General features: G+C 52.2%; 1 protein-coding gene across 1 annotated transcript in view; it reads left to right on the forward strand.

The window, feature by feature from the left end:
* gli2a (GLI family zinc finger 2a) overlaps positions 1–25,984 on the forward strand; it is a 96,362-nt gene that overhangs the window by 21,341 nt on the left and 49,037 nt on the right. The gene's annotated exons all lie outside the window — the stretch shown is intronic.

Here is a 25,984-nt window from a genome sequence, read left to right on the forward strand (position 1 = left end):
GCCAGTGTGTATGGAGGTTTGCCCTGTCAATCACCCTGTCTCAACTTCAGCTTCACTCATAGATGACATCCGAGTGAAGCATTTCAGGCATGGACACAAGAACGGTCATCAGGTGTCATTGACGAGCTCATCGATGAACGTTACCCAAATGTCAGGTCACATGTACGATTGGCCCAGTTAATTAAGCACAGGATATGAAATTAGATCCTCGAGCCAGTACAGCCCTCTTTGCTCACCCCTGATATAATGTATAATGTATATAATGTCATGTGTGAATAAACTCCCAAAGTGCGTTCAGGTTCATGCATGCATGGCACAAGCCCCAGCGTCACATACAAACACTGTTTCTCAGCCGCAGTCCTGGGGACCCACTGTGTGTGCTGCTTTTTGTCAAAGCCAATCTCTCAATCAATTAAGGTTGTTGAAAACTTGTTTAACTTCCGCCTTAATTGTGTGGTTTAACTTATTTCAACACAAAGCAGGTTTGGCTTGTTGCCATTTGCTGTCAGTAAGCTCCAGTCATTGGGCACAGATGGTTTCAGGTTTTCACACTCTCAGCAAATAGGGCCCAACTGATTTCACCTGTCAATGTGTGATTGAATCAATTAAAATGGAATCTCTTTCAACTTGAATTACTTACCATAGAGCACATACAGCAGAGAAAATGAAAGCAAAAGTTAGTATGACTGACACATTCCAGAAATGTCAACATGGGACATATTTTTTTAGGGAATACCTAGTTATTTCTGGCAAAATGTGGCTTTAAGAGGATAAATTAAGAACAATTAGTGGTTAATTAAAAACACAGAGTTTGTTATTAGGGTTGGAACAAAAACCAGCATGTACAGCGAGTCATCAGGACCGAGTTTGAGTGACACTGACTTACAAAGTCAGGGTTTTGCAAAAGCTTGGCTAGTTCCTGCAAGTTAGCACTTTCACACATAGCTCACCCACTGCCTTTCACACGCACACGTCGGCCACTGACTGGCAGAGGCAAGGGACTGGTACGATGATGTCACCGTGGCAACAGGTGCCCGGTTTCCAGCGCTAGCCTAGCCGCCGCTCCGCTCTCACGTACCGCGGGAGCCGCGTGTGAAAGAAGCGGCGCATAAAATATGCATGGAGGAGATAAAACAGCGACCCGGGAGGAGCAGCCCCTGGTTATAATCAGCCTCCGATAAGCCAGCTCCAAAACGTCCCCTGCCCCCGTCAGAGGTGACTTACAGTACGGACCTGACGGGAATGGTAACGCAGCCGCGCCCTCCTCCCGGCGCATTAACATGACGGCAGCGCCGTCCGGACGGGCGGGGCCGCGCGGCGGGGAGCGGCTCCGCCTCGGCGACAGGGCGGCGGGTCGCCGTTAGGAGCGGACGCTGGCGGCGGCGGCGTGGAGCGCGCGGGCGTGTAAGGCTTCTTAAATGCGTGTGCGTGCTGATATTAACGAGCGGTGGCATGGCTCCGGTGCGTGTGTCCAGCACGGGACAGAAAAGAGAGAGAGTGAGCGAGAGAGCAAGGGAGAGAGAGTGAGAGAGAGCAAGAGAGAGCAAGGGGGAGAGAGAGAGAGTGAGAGAGAGAGCAAGGGAGAGAGAGAGAGAGAGAGAGAGAGAGAGAGAGCAAGGGGGAGAGCGAGAGACTGCATGTTTTTTAAAGATGTCAGTGAATGCGTGATGAAAGTCTGGCATAATGAGGTTGAAAGACCTTGTTCTTACCTCTAGAGTATAAAAGTAATGAATTACTTAAAATGGTTGGTGGAGCAGTGTGGACGACGCGGTCCTTCGGAGATTGACAAAGATGGCGATTGAAGGCTACCTTTGAAATGGTAATGGCTCGTATCATATTGTGGCATCTTTAGTGTTTAATGAAGGGCTTGGTGGCCTGCCATCGTAAAGCAATAATCATTAATTGTTAAAGAACCGGGTGTGAAATAGGACAGCTACCCTACTGGCAACACAACAAAACTGGCTGAAAAGTTTCATTTCATTTTTGAGCCAAAAAAAAAACCTTCCTTTGTGTACCATGCTCTTAGAGAGATGAACAGTGGTAATGGATTTCTTTTAGTAGGGAAGAGGTCAGGCATCCCTCGCACTGAAGGAAAGACCCAGGCCTTGTAGGCCCTGTACAACAACCATGATCAACTCCAGCTCTCCACTTTGTGTCTGGCAATATTCCGCATTGGTATTTACCTGCTGCAGGAAATCACGATTTGCTGACAGATTTTCAGCCTTACTGTGGCTACATCTCGAACAAGCTAGTTCCAGTACATCTTGTTCAAGGTGTAGCCAAACACTTTCTGTCCAGCTTGGCAGGACCTTCGTTGCAGGCTTACTGTTCTGCTTCGTGTAAAAAGCGCTATGTGTGGCTTGGTGAGGTGTGACGGCGGAAATGTCAATGATGGCGGGAGGTGGTTTTACGCCTTCAGAGTACATTTGTGCCGATGTCAGCGCGCAGAGTCTTTAAAGTAGACCGACTTTGACATGACACCAAGGCACGTGCGCTCAGCCAGGGTCCAGAAAGGGAGGGAGAGCAGGAGCGAGAGAGAGAGAGAGAGAGAGAGAGAGACAGAGAGAGAGAGAGAGAGAATGCATGTTTTTTAAAGATGTCAGTGAATGCGTGATGAAAGTCTGGCATAATGAGGTTGAAAGACCTTGTTCTTACCTCTAGAGTATAAAAGTAATGAATTACTTAAAATGGTTGGTGGAGCAGTGTGGACGACGCGGTCCTTCGGAGATTGACAAAGATGGCGATTGAAGGCTACCTTTGAAATGGTAATGGCTCGTATCATATTGTGGCATCTTTAGTGTTTAATGAAGGGCTTGGTGGCCTGCCATCGTAAAGCGATAATCATTAATTGTTAAAGGAACTTTAAAGATATAGGACATTTGCATCCACGCTGACTATTTTGCTAAAAACTTTTTGCAATTAAGATTCTGTGTGTCCTCTTTTGTGGAAGCGCAATTAGTATGCGCAGTATAGCTGGGGAACTGCAAGTGAATATGTAAGTAGAGCAATCATTGCCCTTCTATATCGTCCAGTGAGATAGAAATATAATCTATGCCTTCTGTTCCTGCTGATATTTGCATGTTTCCTTAAATGGAGTTATTAATGAAAGTTGTAAAAAGGCAACTTTATTTCCAAGACTGGCAAATCCATAAATAATGTAGTTTAAAAAATAAACATATTATTTTCTCCCAGGGCGCCTAATAATGTGCTGAAACATCATCTTCACCTGATTTTTTAGATTTGCCTTTTTTAATCAGCATGGTAAGTTTACTTATTTTTGTTGCTGTTGTTGTCACTTGAACTTTCTCAAGAATGCCCTTCTGCAGCCATTCAGGAGAGTAGGTGATGTAAAGGAGCCAATGATTTAAATTCTATCGGTCAATGAAAATCACCTTGGCCAGTGAGCTCATAACTTCCCAAATGCAGCGATTCCCATCCATAGTATTGATTCTGGAACATTTCGTTTCTCATATTTGCTACTAAAATAGTCCTGTGAATAGTTTCCTAACTGAAAAAAATACAGTATTTTCTTCAACAAGGGATCATATTTCAGACGAGAACCTGTTTATTTCATAAAAGTTAATTTGCGGTGTAGGTCTCTTAAAGCCTCGTCACCGGATTCAGCAGTTCACGTGCATTCTGGGGGCATTGTGGGGACGTTATGGGGACATTCTGGGCTTTAATGTCCTCGTTCCCTGCTTTACAGACATCAACTTTCATCGCTTTACACAAACAAGCGACTCCACAGTGTCCCAGGGAAGAGCCTTTTCACACAGCAGTTTCACCCAGAGAAACGCTCACTGCAGCTGTTCAGATGTGAGAACTTTTGGTATCCCCCACCCCCCCCCCCCCCCCCCCCCCTGCATAATGAGCGCCTTCAGAGTGAGATGAGGTACTCATAAAGGGCAGTACATTCACATTTGTGTCGGTGACGCCTGAGGGCTTAAGGCTGGTGCTGGCCTGGAGGGCCACAGTCTGCAGGTATTGGTCGAGCACCTGATTAACCTCACCGCTGTCTTAATCGGGTCCGTTTAGCTTCCGCTCTGAGTTCTGAGAGGGCTAGTTTGGATAAAAGAACTGAGAACCGGAAGTGGTTTTGGCGTCACGCTGTAGCGTGATAATCGGGCGAAGCCAAGCATTGCGGTCGGCACGTTCAAAACATCTACGGATACGAGGAAAGAACGCGCGGCGTCGGCTCGGCGCCGGCGGTCCCTGAAACCGCGCGGCCTCTTTTTCCGTCGGACAACTCCGAAAGCTCGGCGTCCAAGACGAGCCGCTTGTCCTCAGCCACCCGCCGGCCCCCCGAGCCCTCGTCTAACGCGGCGAGTCGCGCCGCCGTGACGCGCCCCGGTCGGACGGCGCGGACGAGGAAGAGCGCGGCGGGCGAGGCGGGGAGGAGTCGGCCGGGGCGACGAGGGGGCCCTTGAACTCGCGGAGGCGTCGGCGACGTCGGCGGCCCCAGTAATATACGGCGCCGTTACCCGCCGCTCCGCTGTCGCCGCCGTTGTTTACGACGGGGCCGCCGAAATCTCCCCCGCCTGAGCGGTGCCCACCTCGGCGAGCCGGCGCGGCTCCGTTCACCCCCCCCCACCCCCTTTTACATTCCTGTCCTCCGTTATTTATTCAGAACAATTTCCTCTCTATCAGAGGACAGGGCTAATGCGGAGTTTTAATATGTTATTTACACATAAAAAAAACAAGCTATTTACAGCCATCTCCGGGCTGCGGAGGGAGAATGAATGGGCCACTTCTCCCTCTGTTCTGTTATATCAGAGTTTAACAATCTGGATCGCTAATAGAACCATTTATCATGGTCTGGTCATTTGTTTTATGTTAGCAGCCAGGGTCCTGTTCCCTGAGGTCTATGGAAATGGGGGTGCGTATAATGAACTCGAGTGAAAGAGTCACTTTGTTTAAAAGTGAAAACAATGCTCAAGTCAATTAAAATGGGACCAGGTGCCTTTTCTTGTTCTTGTTCTCTTTCTCTCTCTCTCTCTCTCTCTCTCATTCTCTCTCTCTCTTGCTCTCTCTGTGTCTCTCTTTCTCATATGAACATGTGCTTTCAGCACAGTAAAAGGATTGTTTTTTTAAAAATATATTAACAGATTCAGGTTTCTGTACATATTTATTTAATGTTCTTGCAGGTGATGTAATGATCCTTTTAAAGTGCTGGCCCACGAGCCCTGAACCACAGCCTGCTCTACAGAAGCCAGCCCCCACATTGCTGGGGTTTTGGGGGTGGGGGGCGGCGAGAGGGGAGGTGGGGAGGGGGGCGGGGTGCAGCTCGGCCTCAATATGCATTGGACTCCGCGTCTCATTAATGAATTTAAATGGCCGCCTGTATTTCTTCTGACAGCCCGCATCTGTCAGGCTGGAGGTGCTTAAACAGGCCCGCTCTGATAAGACACCCGGTCCGCGGGTTTATTGGCCCATTTCACTTCCCGTACTTCGGCATTAGGAGAGGCACAGACCCAGATCAGGTATCGTGATACCGCAGTCGTAAAAAAAAATAAAAAAATACATTTGTACTGTAATTCAGAACCCGTCCTTTTATGACGATTGTGTTTTTCACACACTGGAGGTGCTCAGAGAGCTACGCGTGCACCATCAGTCACTACAGGATGTCCTACGCGCAGTGTAATCTTAATTACAAATGCCCTGTCAGATAACCTGTGTGTGTGTGCAAAGATTTTAAAAATGATACTTTATTTCTCTAAAAAAAATGTACTTCCTCTCTCTTTCTGTTTCTCTCCCTCCCCCTCTCTTTCTGTCCCCCCCTCTCTCTATCTCCTCTCCCTCTCTCTCCTGTTCCCGAGCCCCTGCACGTAAACTAGGCCATCGGAGCGGGTCCCGGTAATGATTTGATTAACTATGTTTGGTGGCCCATCACATATATCTTGCTGAAAGTGAGTTTGTCACGCAGGGGAGAGATTGATGCTGTGCGCTAAGCATCTCTGCTTCCCCAAGACAAATTTCTTCTGGGCCGGGCGCTGTCCCTTGTGGGAGGGGGAAGGAAGGGGGGGGGGGGGGGGGGGCGACGGCAGGTACTTAACACCTCCGTGTCTGCCCCCCAGGACCAAGCTCTTGGTCCAAACGCACTGACTGATGCAGAGAATTGGGGGAGGGGGGGGGGGGGGGGCAGGGAAATTATCTGGGCCCCCCAGGTAATAATTTTACTGCTGACAATCAACAAGGCCATAAGATTACAAGTGTCATTCATCATGCATATTACAGATATAATAACCACAGGAACTTTGGTCAGTATTCAGAAATGCACCCAAATAGGAAACGAACCAGGGGTTCAGACTAGTCCCCCTCGCGCTGCGCAGATTCCCGCTGCACACCGTATACAACGCAGAGGGCTGCTCCAGCTGCGCATTGAGCCGAGCGGCTGCGCTGTTTAGGCCTGGGGCGGAGTCGCGGGCCTGGACAATGGGCGGAGGGAGATGGATGGCCGGGCCGCCGCGCTGTGTAAATAGTTTCTTAAGAGCGGGGAGTTAGCGATAAGGGCAGTTTCTTTATCACCCTGGGGCGAAGTCTTCGCGGACGACAGTGAGTAATGGACGGGGGGCCCTGACGCCCGGCCCCCGCGGGCCCCCGCGGGCCCCCGCGCCCGCTACGGAGGGAGCGCTCCCGGGGTCAGGCCACTGGCAGAGAAAAATGTAGCCGAAGAAAGCCCGGCGTCCACCACCTACTCCAAAAGGGTGGCCACTAATCTTCCTGAGAGGGGGAAGCTCCCCTCCTCTCTCCCCTCTCTAAATGAGCCCCTCCCCAAGAGCTGCAAGCTCTGAGGGGGGTGGGGTGGGGGGGGGGGGGGTGGAGCACGGCTTTCTCTCCCTCTCTTTACCTCTCCCCCCCTCTCACTCTCTCTCGTTAGTTAAGGCTAGTTACACAAAAGCAGGGCGATACAGTGTGTACACCTGCTTCCAGTTAATGACCTCTTGCGTCTTATTTCTTTGTCAAATTTGAGAAGATAGGCATGACACCATGTGTGGCGTGACAAAAATTACAACTTAATTAAAAGATTTACATTTACTTGAAATTATCCAAATAAAATGAAGATATACGTGTTTTATAAGCTCTTACAGATAGATAAATAGACAGACGGACTGACAAACAGACATACAGACAGATAAGATACTGTATTTATCCTGCAGGAAATTACAGTATTTAAGATAAAGTCATACACTTTCTAAAACAGCAGCAAAACTGTTTTTACTGAGCTTTGTTGTGAGTGCATGCAGTTAACACAGTCAGCTGAACAGCCCTAAAAATAACAACTCCCAATAAATTAAGGTCAAAATAATTAAAAGCCAATAAATCAGAAAGTGTTTGTTGTATACTGCACCACACTGCACGCGATGCTTCCCTCATATCCCGATTCGCAGAGAAACCCTTAAATTCCTGGTAATGCACGGGACTTCACACACTCAGCAAATAGTTTCGGATAAATTTAGATGAAGAGCAGGATTTGATGGGGGGTGGAGATGATGACCTCTGTCTCCACTACGGGCTACTTCATGTCAGCGTATCAATAATGTCCAGCATTTGGCGATATCTGAGATGCGAGTATATTACAGGAAGGCCTATTGACTGAGCCCCTGTCCTCTTCCAGTCATTAGACCCGAATCTCGGCGTGTTAAGGCCGAGGTGGCGGAGGCGGCGCTCAGTTTCGGCGCCTCCCCGCAGGGAAACGCTTCTCCCACGCCGAGCACGCCCGTGAACTAATGGCGCTAATGAGATTCACGCTAACATTAATTTATGTGGCTTTCGTAAACATTTGGCTTGATGGCTCTCCAAGATCCCCGCCTCCTTTTATCTTCAATTTCACTTTGGGGAGAACCACCGGGTCTAAGGGGGCGGGGAGGGGGGGGGCGGCTTTAAGGATTAGATACAGTAACGGAAAACAGAGAACATTCTAGTTTTTCACTCTATTTATAGGCATCTGGTTGCAGGATAAAATCAGCTAGAAGCACACAAGGTTTTTTTGTGCAGAAAGAAGTCGTTTCTTCCGCCTGTGTTCTCTCTCATTAAAGAAACTTCTGGCTTCTAGGAGTAACGGCCTAGATACTCCAGAAACTGGGGGGTGGGTGGCGTGCTTTTATGACTTTACTTCAAATTAATCACAGCGGTTTTATATTTTTGAAGTTATTGCTGAAAAAAAATGGCAGAACATATTTTTACTTTTTAATCACTGAAAAATAATGAAGAACCCATGCCTGGAAGAGAACTCCAAAGGAATATTCCAAAGGAATATTTGAGAACATTTGCTTCGTGCAATTGCAGTCATACGCGAGGGGGATGAAAATATTAGAAAAAATCATTTAATATACTTTGGGGGGTAATTCATTCTTCAAATTCTGATTCACTGAAGATGAAAAGATGCTGCTTGTGTCTTATTTAACTGAAGTGTTCAGATGTTACTGCAACAGTTCCTGCAAAAGTACACATCGTTCGTGCTGACTGAGAAACAGTTCTGATCCCATTACCAAACCGGAGTCACTCTCAAAGAAAATATAAGCGTGATGTTGTTTGTTTCAGCGGAACAGTCCACGCCCACCTCTAAGTCTCCTGTTAAAGGCAATAAAGTGAGCTTTAGGCGATGTCTTCAGGCATAAATCTCTCCAAACCGAAGGTGTTTCGCAGGCACTGAGCCCCGAAAACAACGACGCATTCCTGGGGGAGAAGCGGATATATGGATGCTTTAGGGGATTAGCCGAGCCCCTCTCTCCCCTCCCCTCCCCTCCCCTCCCCTTCCCTCTCTCCTTCTTCTCCCTCTTCTCAAAGAAGCGGCGCACCGTTCCCAGCATGCTCCGCTTCATCGCGGCTAACCCCCTCGCAATCGCAGCTACATTATTAGGCCTCGCCTTTGAGAGGAATGAGTTTTTGGATGGAGACCTCCCCTCCCTCCCCTCTCCTCCTCCACCCCCCCCACCCACCCCCCCGATCAGGGGCAGCAGCCAGCTCCGGGCTCGCCCAGACGGGGAGGCCAGCGCAGCGCCAGCGATCCTCAGCTGCGGTTCCTAGCTGGAGTCCAGCCCCCCCGCCCCCCCCCCCCCCCCCCCCCCGGCAGCGCTCGCCCGCAGTCAGACGCTGAAACAACAGGGCCCGCCGACCGCCGACCGAGGAAAACTACAATAAACAGATGGCGGGAGGAGGAACACGCCAGAGAACAAAACGTCAGCTGGACCGGGGAGCGCCCTCGTGTGTAAACGTCTCCCCCCGCTTCGGGAAACGCGGCAGAGAGAGCGGGGCGTGTCTATGTAGTCCCCCCCCCCGTAATGAACACACAGCGTGCCCGCAGAGCGTTAGCCTAGCGCGTAGCGCCGCGGTGAACGCGAGAGGCGATTAGCCGTGAGGAGAAGTGCATGTCTGGAGCCGTCCGAGCGTCGAGTAAACGCGGCCAGAATAGAAGGGACGGCGCGCGTCTCCCGAGCGCTACGTCGGCCGCTTCCTCCCGCGCGCAAACGGAGCTAAGCGTGCGCGTCCTTCCTTGTGTGGAAAGGTATGTAAGCAAAGGCTGTCGATGCAGACCGCGCTCCGGTAACGCAAAGCAGAAACCGCGCGTACCGTCATCTTCCCTCGCAAATTACACGAAGGAGTCTCGGAAGGCGAGGCGGGTTTTTTAGGCCGCCTGTTATTACGGGCGGGGTCCGCCTTGGCGGGGCGGAGCTTGAAGCGCGGCGTAACCTTGTCCGGAAAAAAGGCTTGAATGAGCTGGTAAACTCCTTTCCGAAACGAGGGCCCGCTCGGGTTTACGTGTTTGTGCGCAGCGGCCGTTGGCTTCGGGCGGAGAAATCGATTTCCACTGACACCCGAGGTCTCCCGCCGGGAGGCGGTTTGCCGGTAATTACAGATCTGAGGTTGTATTAGTAACACGGTCCACCGCGCAGTGTTAGCTATCAGCAATTAAAGTCATTATGGAGCCGCTGGAGCGGCCGCGGCGTGCCGCCCGGTCGATAGCCTGCACCTGCTAGCCGCGCAGGACGGCGACGTCATTTTTAGCATCATTTTAGGTGACGCGCCCGTAACGGGAACCGCAGATCCGAAGCTTAACGATGCGGAATGTCTTTCAGAAGAACGTCCGCGCGCCTGCGGAGCGCGAGGCGCCCTCCGCGGAGGGGAGAAAGCGGGGCGCTTTGAGAGTTCGCCGTTTCCCACAGACCGGACGCTCGTGTGCAGTTAGATTGTTTCGTGTTTAAATATAGACGGAGGAGGGAGGGGGGGGGTCGCGACCCACGACGGCACTTCCTGTGCACGCTCCAGAAGCGGGCTCAGACGGGCTGGAGTAAACCGTGGGACCAGCAAAATAAGCAGAAGGGGCGATACTGTCAAAGAAACAACCGGCCCAGCGATAACAAACAATGAAGTCCCGCCTCTGGCGGACGGGGAAAAAAACCCTTCGCTGTGCGTCCCAGTTGACAGGGCTTGCAGCTGCACAACTTTTGAGACGGTTTCGGGTGGCACAACCAAGCCCAGGTGTAAGACAGACACCCTAATTGCACCATAATCATATGGGTGCAAAATGTGACAGTAGAAGACGTTAGACTTAAGGACATAAAGCAAGATTACCATGACTGTGGTAACCGACATTACTGTGATTAAACCAGGATTACCATGATTACGTAGATGATCCCAGAGAAAAAGTAAGCCCAAAAAATTATGAAAAGTATGAAAAGAATAAAATGATGACATCATCCTGCAACCCATGCATTGGTTGAAGAGACAAAATGCAGAGGAACACCCACCAAGTGTTACAGTCAAGAGATAAGATAGGAAACGGATCACTGACCAAAAATAATAATCAGTGATATATATGCTCTACATATCTACTCCCTGTAGTCTCCTTCAGCCTGTCACTTCCTTTTTAGTCAGCGTTCTTCCACTACCCCTGTCTTGTTAGCTCCTCTTCATAGGCCATGGGCTGATTTAGCGTCTTTTAGCACCCAGGCTATGAAGGTTTCATCTTTGGCTTGAGTCTGTACACAGCTATCATAATGCAGTGCCAAACCATAGCTTGCAGCAAGCTTCTGAGAATGGTTTTTAAATTTTAGAGCCCCAGGGTAGACAAAGTCCTTGTGTCCTCTGTGCTAGCCTACAGTTACAGTTTGCTGCAGTATGTGCTTACTGCATAACTTCTGTGTGGCCCGCGAGCGGTTTCCAAGACAACGCCAAAAATGCAATAATTTCCCCTTAAGGAAATTCAAAAAGCCTGCTCTTCTTCCAAAAATATTAGATGGGAAGCAATGTTTTTTTCCACCCTGACAAGTTCTCAGTTTGGGAGCCAAACGTTCTCACCACACCAGCCATTGTTTGAAGTTTCATCATGCGTTTGTACTGACAGATTCATTCTGCGGTTTTCAGAGGGGGGCGGGGGGGGGGGGGGGGGGGCGGGGAGCCCAAAACAAACTGGCATGTTTTCAACAACAACAACGAAGTTTTCACCAGCGACAGGGAAGGTTGATGTGTTCGACACGACTCCCCGACTGCCAGCATGCAGACTCCGAGGGAGGACTCCTTCCCGTCGCTGCTTCGACGTGCGTATTTATGCGCTTAGCCGCAGATGAAAAGCTGCATGGCGTCATCAGCCGAGAGGCCCTGGATGAGTCCGCGGGCCCTGTCTCGCACGCACATTTCTGGCAGCCGCTTCAAAAGATCCTCGGGGTTCGTTCTCCTTCGGCAGAGACGCGCCGCGTTCAGACCCTGGAGACCTCTGTGCGACCCCAGAGACCTACGACGGATCCCAAACGATGAGCCTTATCAGTTTAGTCAGAGGAAAACCTGGAGCACCGATCCAAAATGGACGATAGTTACTCAGAGGAGAAGCTGGAGAAACTGATCCAAAATGTCTGACAATCACTGAGTCACAGGAATACCTGGAGTGCTGCTCCAAAACGAACGACATGCAATCAGTGAGTCAACCTGAAGCACCACAAACTGCAGATCATAATAATCATCAACCTATAAATGACATGTATATGTATACACACCCTGTAACAGCACATTCGTGTGTGATTGTTGGCCTGCGCAGGCAGATGTTTCTCTCATGTAAGTCCTTAAAAAAGAAAGCCCTCTAAGCCCCCTTTATTCGGCACAGTTGTGCTCGGAGTGAAGGGCTGAGATTCCCACGGTTCAGGCGGGCTGTTTAAGGGAGAGAGCCACAGAGCCTCGCTTGTGTTTGCAGTCGCTCATTTCATCGCGCAATAACAGTCATTTTCTCTCCGGGTTCCTTTTGTTTTTACAGCCAGCTTAAGTTTTATTGTGTGGGGTAAACGCCTCCACGAGGTCCGGGCGGACTCCGCAACCGCCCCCCCCCCCCCCCCGTTTCCCCGGACGCCGCGCACGCCTGGCCTTGCGACGAAGGCCGACGGGTTCGAGCCAGCGGGGCGCCGCCTCCTCCTGAGGTAGCCTGCCGAAGTTCCCACAGTCCTGGACCGCGCGAGGGCGGCGAGCCAAGCGCACGCTCCGGCACCGGAGCGCGGTTTGGGCCCTCTCCTAAATCACTACCCGGACGTCCCGCTGCCGCCCGAGCCCCAGCCCAGCCCAGCCCGGCCCGGCCCGGCCAGGCCCGGCACCGCAGGCAGCTGAACCAACAGCCCGGGGGCCGCGGCGGCGGAGAGAGGGCCCCCGCCTCGCCCCCCAAACGTGGGCGGAGTCGCGCCGGGCGACCCTACGCACGTGTCCGCGCGCCTCCCGGGCCATTAGTCACGGGCGAAGCGGCATCAGTCAGCGGGACAGCCGGCACGTTAATGCGGCCGCTGTCCAGCGCGCGCTCACACAAATAGCCGCGCTTTACTGAGCGTTCATAAATCACGGGGGCTTCCGCGGTGATGTATGTCTGCGTTCCCGCGCCGCGCATTTGCATGAGGCGCGGGGCCGGAGAATAATAAGGGGCGCGCGCCGAGCGCCGCGATTGGCTGCGGGAGACCGCGAAACCTGCGCTTTGTGCATTTTTGGAGAGGTTTTTTTTTTTTTGTTTTTTTTTAAACAGTAGGTATGTTTTTAGTGTTCGTGAGCGCTCCAAGCTCCAAGGAGTCTGGGACGGAGCCAGGAAGCTCCACGCTCCAGGTAGTGTTTCCTTCCGTCAGACGGGCCTCGCCCTGCCGGCGGAGACGCCGAGGCGTCTGCACCCGCGGCCCGGGCCTGCCGGGAGCCAAAATGAGCCCCGTCCCTCTCGCCTGACGTCTGGCAGGCGATTAACGGCCGACCCTGTCAGGCTGTCTCCTCCCACTACACATGAAAAACTGCACTCTCCCGCCGCAGCTGGGGCCCCACTCTCATTGCTTGGGCCCCATTCTCACTGTTGGGCCCCCACTCTCATTGCTTGGGCCCCACTCTCACTGCTGGGGTCCCACTCTCACTGCTCGAGCCCCACTCTCACTGCTGGGGCCCCACTCTCACTGCTGGGGCCCCACTCTCACTGCTCGAGCCCCACTCTCACTGCTGGGGCCCCACTCTCACTGCTCGAGCCCCACTCTCACTGCTGGGGCCCCACTCTCACTGCTGGGGCCCCACTCTCACTGCTCGAGCCCCACTCTCACTGCTGGGGCCCCACTCTCACTGCTCGAGCCCCACTCTCACTGCTGGGGCCCCACTCTCATTGCTTGGGCCCCACTCTCACTGCTCGAGCCCCACTCTCATTGCTTGGGCCCCACTCTCACTGCTGGGGCCCCACTCTCATTGCTTGGGCCCCACTCTCACTGCTGGGGCCCCACTCTCATTGCTTGGGCCCCACTCTCACTGCTGGGGCCCCACTCTCATTGCTTGGGCCCCACTCTCACTGCTCGAGCCCCACTCTCATTGCTTGGGCCCCACTCTCACTGCTGGGGCCCCACTCTCACTGCTCAAGCCCCACTCTCACTGCTGGGGCCCCACTCTCACTGCTGGGGCCCCACTCTCACTGCTCGAGCCCCACTCTCACTGCTCAAGCCCCACTCTCACTGCTGGGGCCCCACTCTCACTGCTCGAGCCCCACTCTCATTGCTTGGGCCCCACTCTCACTGCTGGGGCCCCACTCTCATTGCTTGGGCCCCACTCTCATTGCTGGGGCCCCCACTGTCACTGCTTGGGCCCCACTCTCACTGCTGGGGCCCCACTCTCACTGCTTGGGCCCCACTCTCACTGCTCGAGCCCCACTCTCACTGCTCGAGCCCCACTCTCACTGCCTGGGCCCCACTCTCACTGCTGGGGCCCCCACTCTCACTGCTTGGGCTCCACTCTCACTGCTGGGGCCCCACTCTCACTGCTGGGGCCCCACTCTCACTGCTGGGGGCCCCACTCTCACTGCTGGGGCCCCACTCTCACTGCTGGGGGCCCCACTCTCACTGCTGGGGCCCCACTCTCATTGCTTGGGCCCCACTCTCACTGCTTGAGCCCCACTCTCATTGCTTGGGCCCCACTCTCACTGCTGGGGCCCCACTGTCACTGCTTGTGCCCCACTCTCACTGCTGGGGCTCCACTCTCACTGCTCAGGCAATCACGTTTATTCTGGCTTTTCTGAATGGGGTTTGTTCATTTAAGTTTTTTAAAGTTCATTTTACGGTTGGGAAATGCTCCTCTAAGTTACACACTGAGTGTGATGCTCGGAAAAGCCTGGAAGAGGTATTTTCAGGGTGTGTTCTTGGCACAGCCACTGACTGTGTTCGCGGTCCTCGGGTTTAAGTTTCACCTCACAAAGACCGCTAGAGTCTGATACAAAGATATTGTTCAGAGACCTCTGGTTCGAAGCTTCATTTGTGTAGAAGACTGTAAACATCTCTTCCTCAGATGTAACGCAGGCCGGACGACGCAGGCACTCTACAAAAAAATGACGCTTGTGTGAAACAACTGGCTGGGGCCAGCTGGCACAGTGAGAAGAAATGTTTCCCGAACTCACGGCCACCATTTCCCATTCAGTTTCCCAAACAGAGTGAAAAAATAGAGTGGAGTCAGATAGAGCAGTGTGTGTGTGTGTGTGTGTGTGTGTGTGTGTGTATGTGTGTGTGGGTTGGATGGGGGGAGGTACATGGTGATTACTGGGGGTCCGAGCAGTGCTCTGTGGAGAGACCTCGGACCCCAAAATCTATTTTACACCTCCTGCTTCAGTTGTCCATCATAATGACACATGATTTGCTCAAGGATTTGCTATTGGTTAACTTTCTCCCCGGAGCACTGCTTTCATGCTCTGAGGAAAATGTACACCCTGTGTAGCAATTTGTCTTTTTTTTATATATTTATTATCAGAACGAATGAGTTATTACAGGCCGATCCGATATTACAATAAATTAGGTCCTACTGCAGCCGCAAACGCTGAGGACATTTGTTATTTGCAGTTGCCGCGTCCGCTGCAACAAAAAAAAGAGGCGGAGAATTAACTCAACCACTGAGGGTCTTTTTTTTCGGAGCGCCTGAAACCACTGTTTGGGCTTTCCTTTTTTTAGCCGCGGCGTCGTCGCAAAACAAACCTCGAGTTCCGCGGAAGCGCCGGTACGGAAGAGGCCTCGTTCCTAAATCAGACCCGGCGTGCGCCGCTGTCGCGTCCTTCCAGTCCGCTCGGAGCCGTTGACCGCAGAGGCAGGGTAACCTCCCCCGTTTAAGAGAATGCCGTCGGACAGGAGGGAGAAACGGAAGCGTCGCGTCCAGTTTACTCGCGGCGGTTTAAATGGCGATTGAATGACACAGCTGTGCGCGTTCCGTCATAACTAGCCGCCGGCTGTTAGCGCTCGCGGGTTCGGTTCTCGGGGGGTGGGGGGGGGGGGGGGGGGGGGGGGGGGGGGGCGAGGTGCTGAGGAGTCCTGTGACATTATTAAAGAACGGACCCTTCTGCGTGTCACCTACACTCCCGCGCTCCTCTCAAAAACAAAATAAATAAGGAAAATAAATAATAATCATAAAATAATATCGCTTGAGAGCAGGTGGTTTCTCGTTCCCCAATTCAACGTAAGAGTAAAACCGAGGGGGAACGTTCCCCCCGTAAACACGCCAGAATTTAATGGCTCTCCTCATTCCGGCCTCGTTCGGCGACCAGAAACGCCTGCGCCCCGGAGAGGAAGGCGGCCGTTTGTCATTCGCACCGCCGGCCTGACGCGTTCGCGGTGATCAAACGCGCGCGCGTCCTCTCCCCGGAGACTGGGGAAACGTCCCCAGCCCGCGTCACGCAGTAAAGCAGCGCTCTTTCTGCATGTCCGCGGTGCCGATCCTCGCGCTCGCGGCTGAACGAGGGAGTTCGGCCCCTTTGAAAGGGGTCTCGAGCTCCGGAGTTAGAGTCGGGGTTTCTGAGGAGGATGGAACCCCGCTACACCCTGCCGAAGGTACCCGCTACAGGGGGTTTGGGGGGGGGTGGTGGTGGGGGGGGGGGCGTAGTGATGAGTCGGGCCTAACGCGACTGATCGGGTAGCTCCGAGCTGCAGCCGTCTCCCACGCACAGCTCTGCGAAGCTCTGTCTCTGAATGAGCTCCTTTGTGCAGGCAGAACAGGGGTTTCCCCACCCCCCCATATTCCCATATTCCCATATCCCCATCCCCACTCCCCACTCCTGGTGCCGTGTCACCCAGCCCCCCCTCTCCCCGCGGGACCGGGGGTCAGGAGTGGGGAAAGAAGAGAAGGGGTGCTGGGAGGGGGACAGAGGAAGGGGGGGGGGGCACTGAGTGACTGATCTGTTTTCACAAACACGCTGTTTTAGGCGTCGCCGACGATCCTCCCGCGAGTGTCCACGCCAAGACGGGGCGCGGGCGCGTCTGCGCGTCTGCGAGCAAGGCCTGCGTCTTTCCCCCGCTTGCGTCGCGCTCGGCTAGGCCGGCGAGGACGGCGTGTGGCGCCCGCTACCCACAAGAAGAACAAGAGTTACGATCGCAGACATCTGCGGCGCACGTGTGTCTTCATCAAGGCCGCGCTAATCGTTTGCCCCGGTGCATTCTGGGCCCTGCGGTTTTCCGCAAGTTCCAGGGGGGAACAAAGCTTCTTAATCAGAGCCCTAAGGAAAACAGCGCTGTGCTTCGCTGTAACCCGATCCAAAAGGCAGTTCGAGTCCGTAATGACCGGCACCGGTGCAACAGCTCCCCGTGGGTAGAGGAACTGCGCTGGAGCGAGCTCTCTGGAGCATGAATGCTGTTTTTTTTTTCGGACGCATTCTTTCATCTCGGTTCTGTTCTCCCTTCGGTTGAGAAACGGAGTCTGCTTTTCCGCACTTACGCGCGAGCGGGGCGTAACTCTTAGCAGAAAGTGAGCGCGTGAGGCGTGAGGCGCCGCGATACATTAGCTCTAAGACGCGCGCCAGGAGCCGCGTAAATGCCATACGGGCGTTAGCGCGTTCCCTCTGAGACGCCGGGGTCAGCTGCGGCGCGCGCATTTAGGCCGAATAAAGCTCCGCCCGCGTCCCAGCGTACAACGGTCTGCCACCGAACCAAAGTTTCCGTGCGCTGGCTGCTCCACCAAGCGTTTTCTAAAAAAAACCTGGAGCTGGAGAAGTCCAAATTTCGTAACGCGAGCGAGCGGGACGAGGAGAACTCGGGGCTGTGGGCTTTAATTACACATTTCTCATTTAAAGCGGGGCTCCGTCAAGCGCGGCTGACAGCCGGCGCGCCCCGATTTTTTGTCGCGCAGAGGCGTGCGCCCTGACAGCCAAAAAAAAAAAAAAAAAGAAGGCGGGGCGCCCACACGCCCGCTCCGGAGCTCCGGGGGGGGGGGGGGGGGGGGGGCTTCCTCCGCCAGGGCGGGGCCGCGGTGTAGGCTCCCCTCCGTCCCTCGTCCCCACCCCCCCCACCTCCCCCCAGCCCAGCAGGACCCGTGCGCAGAGAAGGGCTCGTATCGTAACCAGGGGAGGTCTCCGTTCCCCCGAAATCACGGTAATCACCGAGCTCTGCGGCCTCTCCCACCGCCTGCCGGGTACGATTACAGGCAGCTGGGATTCGCCTTTGAGTCTTAATTGGAAAACCCACACGCTCCCTCTTCAAAAAAGCTCGGCCCCAGCCACACCGCTATCTGCCCTGTTCTCTTCTCTTCTTTTAAAAAAAAAAAAAATTAGATTCGGTTTCGCTTCAGTCGGTCTCACTTGGACGGTTCTGCCGCGATGGAAAAGGCCGCTCGTTGCATCCCTGCTACGTTCCGCGCGAAACAAAAACGAACGGAAAAACGATAGCGGCTAATCACGTCCCTCGTCCCACACGCCAGCGTTCCGGCTAGTCCCTCACGGGGGCGGCGCTAGCGTCCGCTGCGCTCCGCGTCACAACGAGCGAAGATAGCTGAGCGCAGGGGGGACGGATCGGAAGAAGAACTTGGAAATGAAAGAGAGTCAGAGGCCAGGCGTGTGCGAGTGCGTGCGTTCTAATCGCTCTCCTTTTATCTTTCCGGCTCCCATTAAAGTAATCTCACCTGTCACTAAATATGGCATTCCTAAAAGGAAGACGTCCAAAGTGACATCTGTCGGTATTGTGCGTTAATGACCCTCCACTTAACAAAGACAGAATGTATTATACACTTTTATTATATTCTCACTGTCAGCCTTACTCTTCTCTTTCTGGCGATTCTCCACTTAAACTTTAACCCCAATTATGGCTAATTATAAATCCAAATTACATCCCATTATGCGCCACAGAATTGTGTCAAGTTATAATGGCAAGTATCTCACATGAAGAGGCTGAAGAATGAAAAATTGAGTGTGGTATGGGGTAGCGCCCACCTGATAGGATATCGCAAGTCACGTGACTTGTGATATGACCCTTGCTGACCCCTTGCTTTCATAGTGTGTGAAACCCTGAGGTGGGCTGAACTGTCCTCCTGGGACAATAGAAAAGCACTGAGCGTCTTAAAGGAGAATTTAGTCGTGTGTTGTCCTACATTTCCTGACATTCCTTTGTGGCTTCCTGTTCAACCTGATAGAAGTACAATCCCCCACAATGCATTTTCCTCTCCAAAATTCTGAGAAAATGAGACAGGGCAGAAAAGAAAGGAGTCAATTAATTATACGCACGTTACCATGGTGATATAAAGACTGCAGCTTCTTGCCACAACATCCTGCTCTCAGAATGAATTGTCAAAACGTTCTAAAGAGGTAGGTAAGAGTCACCACCCAATCAAATCCGCAATACCTTTCCGCTGAAGAGGATGACATATTCCTTCCCGAAATACGTAGCCCATTGATACAATACCTAGAAAAGTCGTATGCTGTCTTCGGTTATTTTATTTTCACACATATATAACAAGGGTTGATTAAAAACATTTAAATCTAATGTTTGGATAAACTAAGTAGTGCAGCACTGGATTTTGTGAAAAAAATCTTGAGACCTAATCAACGTAAACACCGGCAATAGCACAAATCACCTGCAGAGGTTGTCATTCATTTAGGATAACAGCGGGTTTAGTACAAATTAATGCTACGGAAAACCTCTAAGCAGTCCTTATTGTAAGTGCCATAAGCTGTAATTCCGGAGTGTTCTATGAAATTCTGGCATTCCACCAGTCGAATGTCAGCTGCGCCCGGCCGGGGGGTTATTGTTTGTTTTTGAGGGAAATCCCCACGTCTGATTGGAGCTCTACGTCAGCTCCTGCCCCCTCGCCCTCGGCCCGTCGCTGTGCCCTGGAGCGAGGTTTGAGTCGCCGTGCGCGGCGGTACACTGCTGTCATTGTGTGTGCCCCCCCCCCCCCTCCCCTCCCCTCCCCCCAGTGCTCTCCCTAGTAAGCACTTTACCATCAAACAGCGCAGTGTTTGCCTGGTTTTGTCGGGGCCCCCGCTGGCATTCAGGGGCTGAATTGTGGGGGTCAGGAGGTGGCCCGTTGGGGGAAGCGCTCGAGGGCCATCGCAGCCTCTTCTGGAGTGAACCAGGGGAACCACGGCAGTATTTGTCCAGACCCCCCCTCCTATCCCCCCCCCCCCCCCCCCACCTTCCTCAGGCCGCTGCTGCCTCTTCAGCCAGCTCTAAGATCAATATTACGCTTTGCTGAGGGGGTTTCGCGGGCCAGCGTGGGTACGCCCCGGCTTGTCTGACAATATTTACCAGAGCGCTAAAGAGACTTTTAAGAAGTGTGCGAACAAAACTTTGGAGGGGTGAGGAATTGACTCCTCTCCTTCCCTTTGATGGGCGGGCAGGGGGTGGGAGGGGACTGGCCGAGGAGGACGTGCAGATGCTTTCCCTTCGGCGTTCCTGGGTAAGATCTGACAGAGAGCAGGTCCCGTGCAGAACTGCTCTCCTTGAACTCGGGCCTTTTTACAGCACTGCCAAAGCCAGAGCCAGTAAAGTGCGCTCTCACAGCACAGCCTGCTGTCTGCTGTAGTGCCCCCCTGATCCATCCCACAAGTGGCTGCTTTCAGAGCACAAACTACAGCCCCCAGAATTCAGCTACAGGCCATGTGACACAGTCCTTCCAGTGACTGCCAATAATCCATCTATATAGTTATTTCCCAAATAGGTTGAAGACTTTTGATTTCTGTTACTCTTTAGGTTACTCTCCTGCTCTCTTCTCAGTTCAAAATTCAAAGGATGATTTTTAACTATGCAGTCAAGCAGCTCAACTTCCCATACATGAGAAGTTGTGGAAAGTCCAGGGGTCAGAAAGTAAAAGTCCTGCTGTGTGTTTCTTCTGCCCATGAACTGCGCCAGCTGATTTCATCAATAGTTCTACTTCTCGGCTGAAGAACTGTGCTACTTAGAAAATCCAGGTGACTGGGACAAAATACTGGGGAGGACTTTTACTTTCTGAACCTGGGTTTTCCACCTCTGTACCCGTGTAAACTCTCACATCCCTATAGTCCTTTGCAACTTAAGCTCGTAGGTTATAAGCACCTTGTACCAGTACCAAGCCCCACACTGGACATTCTCTCCAAAGCACTCCATTTTGGTGCCATCGTTAACTCCCTGATGTGAATGAAAATGTCGTTGAGATGCCATCTGTCGTCGAGTGCTGTCGTCCTTACATAAATATTTGCTCGACGCTCAACTTGAATGCACCGCCAGCTCCAAATTACCCGTACGCAATTTTACTTTTCTTTTAAACAGAATTTCCTTGTAATCTTTTTAGGAGTAATTATAAATGCTTCACACATGGTTGTACTTTTGCGGTCTTACACGACGTGCTCGTTACTCGGTTGTATTCGCAGTGAGAAGCGAGCTAGCGGCGGAATGCTAACGGGCGTTTAGCGTGTGTGACGTGAGAACCCAATACGCCGGAGACCGCGACCCTGATTTACCTCTGAGCCGGCCCGGTAGCCGGGGCGCTAGGCGTCCACCGCGTTAATGGATATCATGACCTCGGTCACCGACAGCGTACAAAAAACACACACCTGTCAAGATGGCTGCCGACTCTTGTGAATAACGAACCTAACGAGGACGGACGTAAAGAACAGCGCCTCTCCAGCCCCCCCCCCCCCCTAGTCAGCCGTCCGTGTCTTATTTAAATGTTTTGACCTCGCTGCCAGCGCGTACCAGGAGAAAGCTGTGTGCCTTACCCAGAGGCTCTAGTATTTTTTTTTGCTTCATACTTGATTTACAGCCAAGTAAACACTTCAGTCACACCCCCACCCCCCCCCAACCCTCTACCCACCCGCTCACCAAAAACTCACCAAACAGATGCCGGCCTCAGTATTAGGGAGAGGACGCGTGCTTTAGCGATTCCAGAACCTTCCTCGTGCTGCGCCATCGCTTGGATTCTCCAGCACCAAACTGGAGAGGCTGGTTCATTCCCATCAGGCCCTGCCTGCATATATAAAATACATGTAAGACACATACAGATAAGGAAGTGTATTCAACTCACATTTCCAATCTGTTAAAGCTCTTAAGATGAAAGAAAAATATAACCTTAACCTTTTGTACTATTTTCAAATGTTACAATTTGCATGTTTAGAAAAATGAGATTGAAATGTACACTGCGGTGCTTATCTGTGTGTGTAAAAGGTGCACATTGAATTTAGAGAATTATAGCAGTGCAGTGCCACAGCTGAAGCTCATTACCGGGGCGTAGTTCAGTATTTAGGGTTTTGAGCTCGGTGGTTGCCGTGGTCACAAAAATGGGCCCAGCAGTGCAGGTCTTGAGCAACTCCTGTCCAGGAACTTTTTTATTTTTTACCCAGTTTATATTCAGTAACCAGCACAGGAAGCTGGTCTTTTCTACTCATTCTTTCTAATAATTTCGCTCCTGCATCAAAATATGAGCAAAAAACCTTTGATTCAGTAAAGCTAATCACAATATTAATATAATATTGATTTGATGTTTACTGCGATACATACAATATGGTACATTTTAGGGTAAAGTGAGACCAAATCTAATGGCACAAGTACAGACATGCATGATTATGTGCTTTTATCAGGGTAGAATGAAGTAGCAGGTAGCGCACAGCGATGTTCTGCGCTAGTAATGTGCACTAGACGAGGGAGGGGGAGGGGGGGCCAGTAGCAAGAGTGACGGTCTCCTGCTGAGAGCAGAAGAATGGCAGGAAGACACTGGGTTGCCGTGGCGATTTATGACATCGGCGGGAAAACTGGCATTTTCGTGCTTCTGTTATCTTTAGAGAAGCTTAAAATACCCAGGGAAGCTTTTTCATGTCTGGCTTTTTTGCCTGTTATCATCAGTTTTGTCATTCTGTGTTCATCATGTTATTTCTGAAATGTTGGAACGATATGCCATTCCCTGTATCTTTACCATATGTTCATTTTAAAAGCTAGAGTGTAAAATTAATCCCAGGAAAGCACTTCCAGTGGGACCTACCAGCACATATTATTTCTATGTTGTACATTAGCATGCTTACCCAGCATTCCTCAGGTGTCATTTCTTTCATGCAACCGCACTAGGAGCCCTAACTCACCGCACACACAGGCTCAAGAACACTCTGGTTTATGTAAGATCCCCCGCCTGAGACAAAAAGGAAGTTCAATCTGGGAAATCTACACAAATACGGGAGGGAGAGTATTTTCCAAAACGTGTACCAAGTCCTGTCCTGCAGTGAATGGATGATGTGGGCGACGTGTCCTGTGAGGGGAAAAAGTGAAACTGCCCGGAAAGGCCCCGCGGCGGCCAGGAGGCCCCGAGGCGGTAGCGACACGCGGCTAGCGGCTAGCGGCTACAGATTCTGCAAACAGGAGGATGTGGAAGGAGCACACTTCAGCAGTGAGAGGGTGGAAGAGCTCCCTGTGTGTGTGTGTGTGTGGGGGGGGGGGGGGGGGGGTTAGGGTGTGTGCACAGGGGGTTAGGGTGTGTGTTTTGAGAGCTCTTTCCCCCTGAAGAGTAGGCAACGCTACTACGGCACTCCACTGCAGACACAAAGTAATGTCCTCACGCCTGTGTGCTTGGCAGCTGCTGAAGTTTGTCTTGTAATTCATGACATTGTTAACTCTGTACCCCCCCCCTCCTACCCCCACTCTGCCACTGCTCTCAGCCCCTTTACTGCAGAGTGAATTGGGCTGTTCATTTTTTCCTGAACTGTGGAGGAGAGGGTAGGGGAGGGAAGGGGAGGGGGGCTGTACTGAGGTGATTGTAAGAGGACGGGAGGCGTTTGATTTAATGATCACCCCACATGACCCCCCCCCCCCCCCCTCCCTCCCCCCATCATTTGTCTACTTGGGACAGCCCGGGCAGGAAAGTTAGTGTCTGTCGGCCACCCCCTCACGTTAATCACGCTGCCAGTGAGAATGCACATCTATTGTCCAGCAAAGCTCCTGTTGGGACCCCCCCCTTCTGTCCCCCCATCCCCCCCCCTACCCAGTGCTGGGAAGCCTCCTTGCTGAGCGTTGGGCACGCCCAGTTCCTTCGACTAGGAAACAGGTTTCCATGGGGACACTAATTAAGACTGTAATCTTAATCTGGGAGACTGTTCTGTACTCTGTGTCACCTATGGGTCTTGTGTACTATGATACAATAGATCACTGCTTCTGTATGTGATATTCTTTTCTGATTTCTTTTCTGACTTGCTGTTTTAAGTCAGGATGTTAAGATAAACAGTTGACCAGTAGAGTACGTTTGTACACAGATCTGCATCACAAAGAACTGGTGTGCTCATATTCTGAATGGCAAGCTTAGGTTCAGAGAAAAGGTGTTTTAACCCTTTAAGAAGTAAGACCACAAATGTGTGATTATAATGTTCTTAACTGAACATTCTGAAGCTGATGTAACAATCACTACTGAAAGCAATGGAGAACACTGACATTCCAAAAAAAACATACACTTCAAAGGGTTAAAGAGGCATTTTACAAATAGTATTCAGTGTCAGCTGGCAAAGAACTAGAGACGTTGCGAGGCAGAAAAGTCTTTAAATAAAATCAGCGGGAATTGGAATATCTGTCGTCATGTTCTTATTTGTGCCGGAAAACCCATGAAAAGAGAAGAGAAGGCAGCTGGCCTCGTATCGAAAAGGAAAAAGTTTTTTTTTTGGGGGGGGGGGGGGGGGGAGAACACAATGCCTGGAGCTTTGATTTGATGGAGGGAGCGTACCGTACGCGGTTTCGGGCGTCGCCAGACAAATTTGAGGGCCCCTAGCAGGCAGGAGGGCAGGCGGGCGGGAGAACGCTTCCAGCTGGGCCCACACTCCTCAGGACCCCAGCAAAGGGAACAGAAGCCAAGCAGCTCACTGAAGGCATCTGCACCCACAGCTGCTGTTCATTTAGCCTTTTAGCAGAGAGAGAGAGGGAGGGAGAGAGTGAGGGAGAAAGAGGAAGACAGAGAGAGAGGAAGACAGAGAAGGAAAAAGAGAGCGAAATCTCTCTTATTAAGACTGAGGTGTTCTTCTCAGCACTTCTGCCATTAACGTTGATCATCTCACCATTCAGAGAAAGGCATTGGGGGGTGGGGGTGGGGGGGGTGAGGGTGAAGGAGAGCCACAAGGCGTTGAGTTAGAGTCAGGACGAAGAGCGCCAGGGCACAGGCAGGTAAGCGCTCTTTTGCAGACAGCTCACTGATGGCGGGAGAACATCCGATGCCCACCGGGGTTCAGAAATCGGACGTGTGACGCGGTTTAATTAGGCTTTTAAAAGGGAGAGGGGGCCGCAGGCGTTCGGAGCTCCTGACTCTCCTGGCCCGCTTTGATTGGCCCGGGTAGCTGCAGACGGGGCGGGGGTGGAGGGCGCGCGGGGGGTTCTGTTCGCATTACTAACGGCCGCTTTAATGCGGTGACACCAGCCGCCACCGTCCCGGACCCGCGCGGCTGACCCCCGCCACAGGAGCGGTTCCAGTGAAGACATCCCAAAATCGATTTTTATATTCCTGAGAGAGACCAGGGAGGGAGGGGGAGGGGGTGCTGCGCTTAGTACCTGAGGGGGGGGGGGTGGTAGGCCTATCTGCTGTTATTTATCTGCTTTTTATAGTGTATTAAAGGACTAGATAAACCCCCCCCTCCCCATCCCCACCAATGGACTAACCCCAATACAGGGGGGTCTGATATTCCGTCCAAATGCCCCTCCCTGTTTTCTGACCGCGTCCTTCTGTGGGTGGAGTTAGTGAAAGAGGAACAGGACACAAAAATGTCACCTCCCAAACCCTGAGGTGCACAGAGAAGCCGCAGTGGGATCGTGTCACTACGTCATAGGAGCGCGATGTTGCAGAACGCATTTCACTACGCGCTCGACCACGCCCCCTCCCCCCCCACTGCCCCCCCCCCCCCTCCCCCACCCCAGGCTGGAGGTTTTGAAAAGTGCTGAGGCCCAAAGTCTGTGCTATTTTCGTCCTCTGGAGGAGCATATTTGACTTCCCCGTGGAAGAGGGGGCGTGAAAAGGCGTGACACAGGAAGTGGCGGCTATTTCTGCTCCTGGATCATCCATCAACCCCCCCTCCCCCCCCCACATCAGTGTGGACAATGAGAAGAAGGAAGAGAAAGGAAAAGATTGGCATATGAGTCAGAGCAGGCCAGGCTACAAACTCCTCTCCTCTCCTCTCCTCTGCTCTCTCCACTCCTCTCCTTTCCTCTCATCACCCTTTTCTTCCCTCAGCTCTCCTCTCCTCTCCCCTTTTCTGCTCTCCTCTCCTCATTTCTCATCACCCATTTCTCCCCTCACCTCTCCTCTCCTCTCTCCTTTCCCCTCTCCTCTC

Source organism: Anguilla anguilla, chromosome 3 (genome assembly GCF_013347855.1).
Source record: "Anguilla anguilla isolate fAngAng1 chromosome 3, fAngAng1.pri, whole genome shotgun sequence".
Lineage (NCBI taxonomy): Eukaryota > Metazoa > Chordata > Actinopteri > Anguilliformes > Anguillidae > Anguilla > Anguilla anguilla.